Genomic DNA, 9,101 nt, shown 5'->3' with positions numbered 1-9,101 from the left:
TCTCTGAATGCTTTCAAGAGAGAGCTAGATAGAGCTCTTAAGGATAGCAGAGCCAGGGGGTATGGGGAGAAGGCAGGAACGGGGTACTGATTGAGACTGATCAGCCATGATCACATTGAATGGTGGTGCTGGCTCGAAGGGCTGAATGGCCTACTCCTGCACCTATTGTCTATTGATACAGGAACAATGAAAATCTAGCTTGCAGCAACATCACGGGCACACACAACATCAGACTTTATCAGACATAATCCTGCACTAAATGTTGTACCCTTTATACTTTACCAGTGCGCTGTGGACGGTTTGATTTTAATCATGTATAGTCTTTCCTTTGACTGGATCGCACGCAAACAAAAGCTTTTCACTGTATCTCAGTACCCGTGATAATAATAAATGAAACTAAACTAATAACACATAAATCATACATAAATTTTTAAGGCAGTGAAAAGGAAGAGTTTTCTTTTAAAATACATTAGTACGAAAATGCACAATTAGTAAACAAGTCCATAGTGGTGAAATTGATGGTCTGAACTGTTCCATTACTGAGGTGGGATAAGGGTTGTGCAGGTTGATTCAGGAACCTGACAGTTACAGGAAAGTAGCTGTTCCTGAACTTGGCAGTGTGGCACTTCAAACGTCTCTACCTCCTGCCAGAAGGTGGCAGAAAGAGGGCACAATGGGGATCCTTCATAATAGATGCCCCCTTCTATAGGCAGTGCCTCATGTCCATGCTTTCGGTGGTGAGCCCCTGATGGACCAGGTTGAATCCACCACTCTCTGCTGCTGCTTGTGTTCTTGAGCATTAGAATTGCCGTACCAGGCCATAATACAACCAGCCAGGTGACTTTCTACAGTATATCTGCAGATGTTTGTTCGAGCATTCGGTAATAAGCTCAATCTCTTTGAACTTCTAAGAATGTAGAAGTATGCCTTCTTTGTGAAAATGTCTATGTGCTTGCCCCAGGACAGGCCATCTGAGGTGTTAACATCCAGGAATTTGAAGCTGCTAATAACTCTTTCCACCGCTGACCTGCTGATAAAAATGTCAGCGGTAAATAAAGCCATTGATTTTGAATGTAAGAAATTGCGCCAATTTTATACAATTAATATATATTCATCTCTAACTTATTAAGATGGCAAATTGGATGCATTTTAAATTCAAATGCCACTATGTCAGAAAAGAATAATTAGTTGTTGAGAAATACTTTCAAACATTAAGGAATGCCTAACTAAGAAAATTTACAAGGGCCTGCAAAATCGTTCCAAAGTAAACAACCTCACTTCTCCCTGGAAAAGGTAAGATTATTTATTTTGGAGCAGAGGAGATATTTAAATGAGGTATGTAAAATTCTGGAGGCCTGGACAAAGAGGATGGATCTATATCCTAGCTATCTAGGTACAGTGAAATCCTTTGTTTTGCATACAAAACACAAAGTATGCAAAGAGTCACCACATATAAGGTGCCAACAACATTACAAAGGTATTCATTATAGTCCCGATGATCCCTCTTTGTTCTTGGTGCACCCGCCCCACCCATCGGCTCCCTCTTTGTTCTTTCGGGGGGCCTCCACTCCGGGAACCTCTTTGTTCTCTCGCCCTCCCCCTCCCTCTTTGTTCTCTCAGCGGCCTCCTCACACCGGGTGCCTCTTTGTTGTCTCAGCAGCAGCCCCACACCGGGTCCCTTTTTGTTCTCAGCGGTGCATCTTCGTCCGGCGCCAGGACTCACGTGGCCCGGCCTCGGCCAACCCCGGTACTCGCGCAGGCCTGTCCACAACTGTCCGCGGCCAGTTCCTCTCTTGAACAGCTCTGCGGCGCTCACCGGCAGCTTTCCAACTGCGTTGCCGCGGTGCTCACCGGGACCTTTGGTAGCAGGATTGAAGTAGAGAAGAGGAATAGATGTTTTCACCCAGAGGGTGGCAGGAGCACCTACATCGTCAGTTAAATGTGCAATTTACGTGTCATAGATTTTGTTGTGGCTGCTCCATATCACCCAAGTGCAACACTGCTCCCAGGACTGCTGTGTAATTCTGCCATTGCCAGATTACGGCTCCAGACTTTAGTTTAGTTTAGTTTAGTTTAGTTTAATTTAGTTTAGTTTAGTTTAGTTTAGTTTAGTTTAGTTTAGTTTAGAGATACAGCATATTAATAGGTGTATAGAGTGCGTATAAAGATAGATTCTCCTATCTCGAGCATGGAAATCTCATTGCCTCCCTAGTGCTGAACTACATGGTGTGGGTCACACACCTGTGCATGTGTCAGAAACTGGGTAACCAGCCTAGGTTACGCCTATACCCTGGTCTATACTCATATTACAGCATGGAATGCTGTACTTGTACAATAAAATATATTGTATTGTGTTGTATTGGAAGGATGCCATTTGGCCCATCAAGTTTGTACCAGTTTACAACTGCATTAAAGACACATCACTTACAATACTTGTAGCCGAGCTCCATTTCTCCAGACAGTGCTGTTCACCAAAAGAATCAACAACACCTGAAGGGATCAAGTAAATTTCTAAGAAAAATGTAGAAGGGTCTTGACCCGAAACATCGCCCATTCCTTCTTTTCAAAGATGTGTAAGAAGGAACTGCAGATTCTGGTTTAAACCAAAGATAGACACAAAAAGCTGGAGTAACTCAGCGGGACAGGCAGGATCTCTGGAGAAAAGGAATGGGTGACGTTTCAGGTCGAGACCCTTCTTCAGACTGGTTAGGGAAAAGGGAAACAAGAGATATAGACGGTGTTGTGGAAAGATAAAGAACAATGAATGAAAGATATGCAAAAAAGTAATAATGATAAAGGAAACAGGCCATTGTAAGCTGTTTGTAGGGTGAAAATGAGAAGCTAGTGCGACTTGTGTGGGGGAGGGATAGAGTGAGAGGGAATGCCGGGGCTACCTGAAGTGAGAGAAATCAATAATCATACCACTGGGCTGTAAACTGCCCAAGCGAAATATGAGATGCTGTTCCTCCAATTTGCGTTTAGCCTCACCCTGACAATGGAGGAGACCGAGGACAGAAATGTCTATGTAGAAATGGGATGGAAAATTAAAGTGTCCAGCAACCGGGAGATCAGGTTGATTCACGTGGACTAAACGAAGGGGTTACGCAAAACGATCACCCAGTCGGTATTTGGTCTCGCCGATGTATAAGAGTCCACATCTTGAACAATGGATACAGTAGATGAGGTTGGAGGAGGGGCAAGTGAACCTCTGCCTAATCTCTGCCAGAGATGCTGCCTGTCCCGCTGAGTTACTCCAGCATTTTGTGTCTATCTAATAAAAATGTAATTGACTGTGAGAGAAGTTTGGTTGTGTTCAATGACGACTTGAAGGGTAAACAAACTTTCTATTCAGGAGGAGCCTGGGGATATCCAGGGAAGCATGCCTGGCCTTCATATGGCAGTCTGCATGTTGGAGAAACCAGCAATGTTGGCAAATCAATGTGCAAGCAAATCCACCTCCAGCCCACTGAAATGTAAGTGTATAAAGTCACATTTCCTGGAGTATAGAACAAGTGATGTCTTTAATGCAGTTGTGAACTGATACAAACTTGATGGGACAAATGTCATCCTTCCATGCTGCAATGTGAGTATGGACTAGGGTCAGGATGGCAGGATACAGAGGTAACCTAGGCTTGTGCTAAAAGTGCATGTGAGCCCATGGGGGAAGGATGAACATACCTTGTCTTGCTTCAAGGTAGCAGATCTTGTTGAGAGCACACAAGCAATGGATGTTACTAGGGTAGGGTGAAAGAAAACATTTTACTGGTAGCATTTAGCTTAAACATTTCACATTTACCAATCTAAGCAACACAGTGAAGACGTCAGTGGCGCAGTGGTGTAACGGTTAGCAGAAACACAGTTCCAGAAACCAGTGATCAATAGACAATAGACAACAGGTGCAGGAGTAGGCCATTCGGCCCTTCGAGCCAGCACCACCATTCAATGTGATCATGGCTGATCATTCTCAATCAGTACCCCATTCCTGCCTTCTCCCCATACACCCCTGACTCCGCTATCCTTAAGAGCTCTATCTAGCTCTCTCTTGAATGCATTCAGAGAATTACAACTCTCTGATTGAAAAGGGTTTTCCTCATCTCTGTTCTACCTCTTATTCGTAAACTGTGGCCCCTGGTTCTGGACTCCCCCAACATTGGGAACATGTTTCCTGCCTCTAACGTGTCCAACCCCTTAATAATCTTATATGTTTCGATAAGATCCCCTCTCATCTTTCTAAATTCCAGTTTATACAAGCCTAGCCACTCCAGTCTTTCAACATATGACAGTCCCACCATTCCTGGAATTAACCTAGTAAACCTACGCTGCACGCCCTCAATAGCAAGAATATCCTTCCTCAATCCTGACCTCAGGTGCTGTCTGTGTGGAATTTGCACATTCTCCCTGTGACCGAGTGAGTTTCTTCCAGGAGCTTCTTTTTTGTTCCCCATCCCAAAATTGTGTTTTGTGTGTGTGTGTAGACAGGGAGGTTGGGGGGGGGGGGGGGGGGGGTAGCACGGGAACCAATAGCGATGCATGAGGAAAAATCAAATTTGTGCAGATGGGTACTTGATGGTCGGCATGAACTGGGCGGCGCAATGGTAGAGTTGCTGCCTCATAGCGCCAGAGATACTGGTTCGATCCTAACTTCGGGTGGTGCTGTCATGTGCAGTTTGCACATTCTCACTGTGCCTTGGGTTTCCTCCAGGTGCTCCAGTTTCCTCCCACATCCTAAAAACAAGCAGGTTTGTAGGTTAATTGACCTCTGTAAAAATAAAATTGGCCTCAGTGTTAAGGAAAGGATGTGAAAGTGGGATAACATAGAACTAACATGATCTATGAGTCAACATAGACCCAGTAAACTGAAGGGCATGCTTCTGTGCTGTATCTCTAAACTAAACTAAAATAGATGGGCTGAATGACCTGTTCCTGTTTTATACTACTATCTCTATGTTTCCTTCACAGTTCAAGTACAGAGGCTGGAACACTAACCAACTTTATCAATGAGTTACAAATGTGGAGCTTGTGCAATGGGGGGAACTGGGATTTGCTTGCAATTTCTGATTGAAATATCCATCAAGGCATTGCTATTTTTAGAGCTTTTAGACCACCTGTGACTTAAATAATGAACAGGCCAAGTTTAAATTGTTAGGCACAAAGACCCTCACATTTGAGCAAGATTATGGTCTCGTTGGAAATGGTTTTGAAAATTTTGAGAATTCCATCCATCACCAAGCACCAACCTAACAGTAGCCCACAGTCAGAAGTCAGCAGTAAAGTTACCTTTCAGCTCCACACTGGGTCAGTGGCAGCCTGGTTGCATGGTTTTGATGTGTGCAATGGCAGCAGCTCCCCAAGCTGTCGTTCCTTTAAAGGAGATGAAATGCTTTACATGCCAGAAGAAATCAATGGTGTACAAATTGCAAGGAGGAATAAGAGCAAAGTTACTAATGCAGCACCTGCACAGAGAGGGTAACTTTCCAACAGGAAATCATGGAAGTGTCTGCACAGCGTCGGCTGTTGAAGATCGTGCAGAGTACGTTGTGGCGGTGGCTGCAAGCACAAAATCTTATAAGCACTGTTTCTATTAACGGCAGATTATTTGACAAGCAGAATGACACAAGCGGCAGATTGTTCCATTGTGGGTAAAAGTACCCCAAGCAAGAACCTTAATCGCTTTCTCAGCACAATGCACAGTCTCATGTTTCCTCTGGTGAAGTTGTGAAGGATGTGGTAACATACAATAGTCAGCAATTAGAATTGGCACTTGTTCGAGCTGACTTAACTGAGTGACGTGCAGGAAGGAACCGCAGATGCTGTTTTAAACTGAAGATAGACACAAAATGCTGGAGTAACTCAGCGGGACAGGCAACATCTCTGGAGAGAACGAATGGGTGACGTTTTGGGTCGAGACCCTTCTTCAAGGGGTGACCACTGTAATTCACCAAAGTTTGGATGAGAAGAATCAAGCACATTTGGAAAGATTTATTCCATGCCAAAACACCTGCAAATACTGTTATACAAACATGAAATTGTTAAGGATGTCTACACCAGTAACACGGGCTGCATGGAAGATGTATCTGCATCAAACCTGGTGCCGAACCAGAACATGACATTACAAAGCACAACCAGCTAACAGTCAATGAGACACCGACCGGGTGGAAGAAGAACCAGCCAACCTGGAATAAACGCAGACTAATAGTAAAAACCAGTCCGTGTTGAATAGGCCCACCAGTTCCAGGAATACACGATGGAATAATGTGGCAACTACGATATGATTCTCAAACACACAACTGTAGCAAGCAAAGCCTATTGGCTACATCTCAAGGCCTGTACTCAGAGCTGATGGTGTAGCGACCATGGAGAATGGTCTAGGTCGTCGAACCCTCGGATTGGCCAGCGAGGTCACGTGGGAACGCGACCATGGGGATTGGTCCAGGGAAGGACATCGCTGATTGGTCAGCGATGTCATGGGTGCGTTTGGCGCCCGATTGAGTTAGTTCGTTTGAGTCTTCAAGGAAGACAGTAAGTTTATATTGGTTGTCCTGCGACTTGTTGTTTTGATTCTGTATTCGTGTATTGCGGTTGCAATAAACTTCATCCACAACTACAAGTCTCGGACTCGCCATATTGGTGACCCCGAACGTGATCTGGACGATCACCGACTGAGAAAAACCCGACGCCTCGTTGACGATGACTGAGCAGGGCACACCGGAGTCAAGCGCGGCGGACGTTCATCTTCCGTTATTTTGGACGTACGCACCGCAAGCTTGGTTTATCCACGCCGAGGCCCATTTCCATATAAAGAAGGTGTCGGATGATTCCACGAAGTATTTCTACCTCGTCAGCGCGCTATCGCCGGACACAACCAAGCGCGTGATGCGGTTCATAATAAATTCACCTGCGGAAGACAAGTATGAAACCATGAAGAAGGTATTACTGCGGACCTTCGGGTTAAAAAAGCATGGTGGTGCGGCAAAACTTCTGCACCTACCGGAGCTTGGAGACAAACTGCCTTCCGTCCTCATGGCCGAAATGATGGTGCTAGCCGGTGAGCATACGGATTGCCCGATGTTTGAGCAGGCATTCCGCGAAAAACTCCCCGAGGATGTCCGATTGCTGCTTACGGATTGTTCTTTTAAGGACCCTGAAGCATATGCAGCGAAAGCGGACGCGCTCATAGCGGGAAAAAACAAGGCAGGGGATTCCATCAACAAAGTCTCGACCTCGGCGACCACGCCACAGCGACGGCAAGATGGCGCCACGTCTCCCGCCAATTCTCCGAAAGCCCGCCAAAAAGATCCGCACAAGCGCGGCTGGTGCTATTATCACCTACGATGGGGTAACGAATCCCGCAACTGCCGCTTGCCTTGTACCTTCGCGGGAAATGCCTCGGCCGATCGTACATAGGGGCAGTTACGATTGGCCAGAACCGGCGCCTCTATGTCCATGATCGATTCACGGACACAGAATTTTTGGTAGACACGGGAGCCATCGTCAGCATAGTGCCGCCGACCGACCTCGAAACCAGATCGGGTAAGACAGGTCCCACCCTCATCGCGGTGAACGGCAGCCCAATTCGCACGTTCGGTACACGGAAAATGTCCCTGGGTTTAGGCCTCCGCACGTACGAATGGCCATTCATCATAGCTGACGTCAAACAAGCGATCCTGGGCGCAGATTTTCTCTGGGCTTTTTCACTGGTTCCTGATGTCCGCGGTAACGACCTCCGACCTTCCGCCGGAGAGGAGCCCGTCGCTCCGACAATCGCCTCCTCGCTCAGCCCTACTGTCCAGGCCGTCGTCGCGGCCCCCGACTCATATGCTGCGATTCTGGCCGAGTTCCCGGAGCTGCTCGTTCAACGTTTCGACGCACCTTCGGCTAAACACGGTGTGGTCCATCACATCCACACCGAAGGCCCTCCCGTTTTCGCTCGGGCCAGGAGACTGCCGCCCGACAAACTGGTGGTGGCAAAGGAGGAGTTCAGGAAGATGGAGGAAATGGGAATTGTCCGTCAGTCTGACAGCCCGTGGGCCTCGCCGTTACACATGGTCTCCAAGGCATCTGGGGGGTGGAGGCCATGTGGAGATTATCGGCGTCTCAATGCTGTCACCACGGCTGATCGCTACCCCATACCGCACCTACAGGACTTTTCATCTGGGCTGGAAGGTGCGGTAGTGTTTTCCAAAATCGATTTGGTGCGAGGATATCATCAGATTCCGGTGCGACCGGAGGACATACAAAAAACTGCAACTATAACTCCGTTCGGGTTGTTTGAATGGTTGCGTATGCCTTTCGGTTTAAAGAACGCGGCACAGGCTTTCCAGCGACTGATGGACCGCGTGGGCCGGGGTTTACCCTTTTTGTTTATCTATCTAGACGACACCCTGGTAGCTAGCCCCTCAGTGCAGGAACACCAGGCCCATTTGCGGACCGTGTTCCAGCGGCTCCAAGACCACGGGCTCATTATTCAACCCTCCAAATGTCAATTCGGCCTCCCTGCTCTCGATTTTCTAGGGCACAGAATTACCTCTGCCGGCGCTGCCCCTTTGCCAGAGAAGGTGGAGGCTATTCGGGCTTTCCCCAGGCCCACCACAGTAAAAGGGCTGCAGGAGTTCGTTGGCATGGTTAATTTCTACCATAGATTCGTTCCGGCAGCGGCGCGAGTCCTGCGCCCGCTTTTCCAATGCCTTGCAGGTAATCCAGTAGAATTGTTGTGGTCCCCGGCCGCAGAGTCGGCTTTTACGGCAGCTAAGGCAGCCTTGGCAGACGCCACCATGTTGGTCCATCCGAGCCCCTCAGCCCCCACGGCCCTGACGGTCGACGCCTCTGACGTGGCGGTGGGTGGAGTTCTGGAGCAGCAGGTTGGTGGCCGTTGGCAGCCTTTAGCGTTTTTCAGCCGGCAACTAAATTCGGCCGAGCTGAAATATAGCGCATTTGACCGAGAGCTTCTAGCTCTCCATTTAGCTGTCCGTCATTTCAGGTATTTCCTCGAGGGCCGCCCATTTGTGGCATTTACGGACCACAAGCCATTAACATTCGCTTTTTTGAAATTGTCTGACCCATGGTCGGCCCGCCAGCAGCGGCACCTCACGGCTATCTCAGAA

General features: G+C 47.6%; 1 long non-coding RNA gene across 1 annotated transcript; it reads right to left on the bottom strand.

The window, feature by feature from the left end:
- Nucleotides 1-507: 507 nt before the first annotated feature.
- On the bottom strand, nucleotides 508-4,576 carry LOC144603380 (uncharacterized). Its single transcript, XR_013548617.1, has 3 exons — nucleotides 4,564-4,576; nucleotides 3,679-3,734; nucleotides 508-1,030 (listed from the first exon to the last, which is right to left on the bottom strand). It is a non-coding gene; the product is annotated as an uncharacterized LOC144603380 (long non-coding RNA).
- Nucleotides 4,577-9,101: the final 4,525 nt, after the last annotated feature.

The sequence above is a fragment of the Rhinoraja longicauda genome, chromosome 20 (assembly GCF_053455715.1).
Source record: "Rhinoraja longicauda isolate Sanriku21f chromosome 20, sRhiLon1.1, whole genome shotgun sequence".
In the NCBI taxonomy this organism is placed as follows: Eukaryota; Metazoa; Chordata; class Chondrichthyes; order Rajiformes; family Arhynchobatidae; genus Rhinoraja; species Rhinoraja longicauda.
The sequence above is the reverse complement of the archived record's forward strand: the minus strand, read 5'-3'. Positions and strand labels throughout refer to the sequence as shown.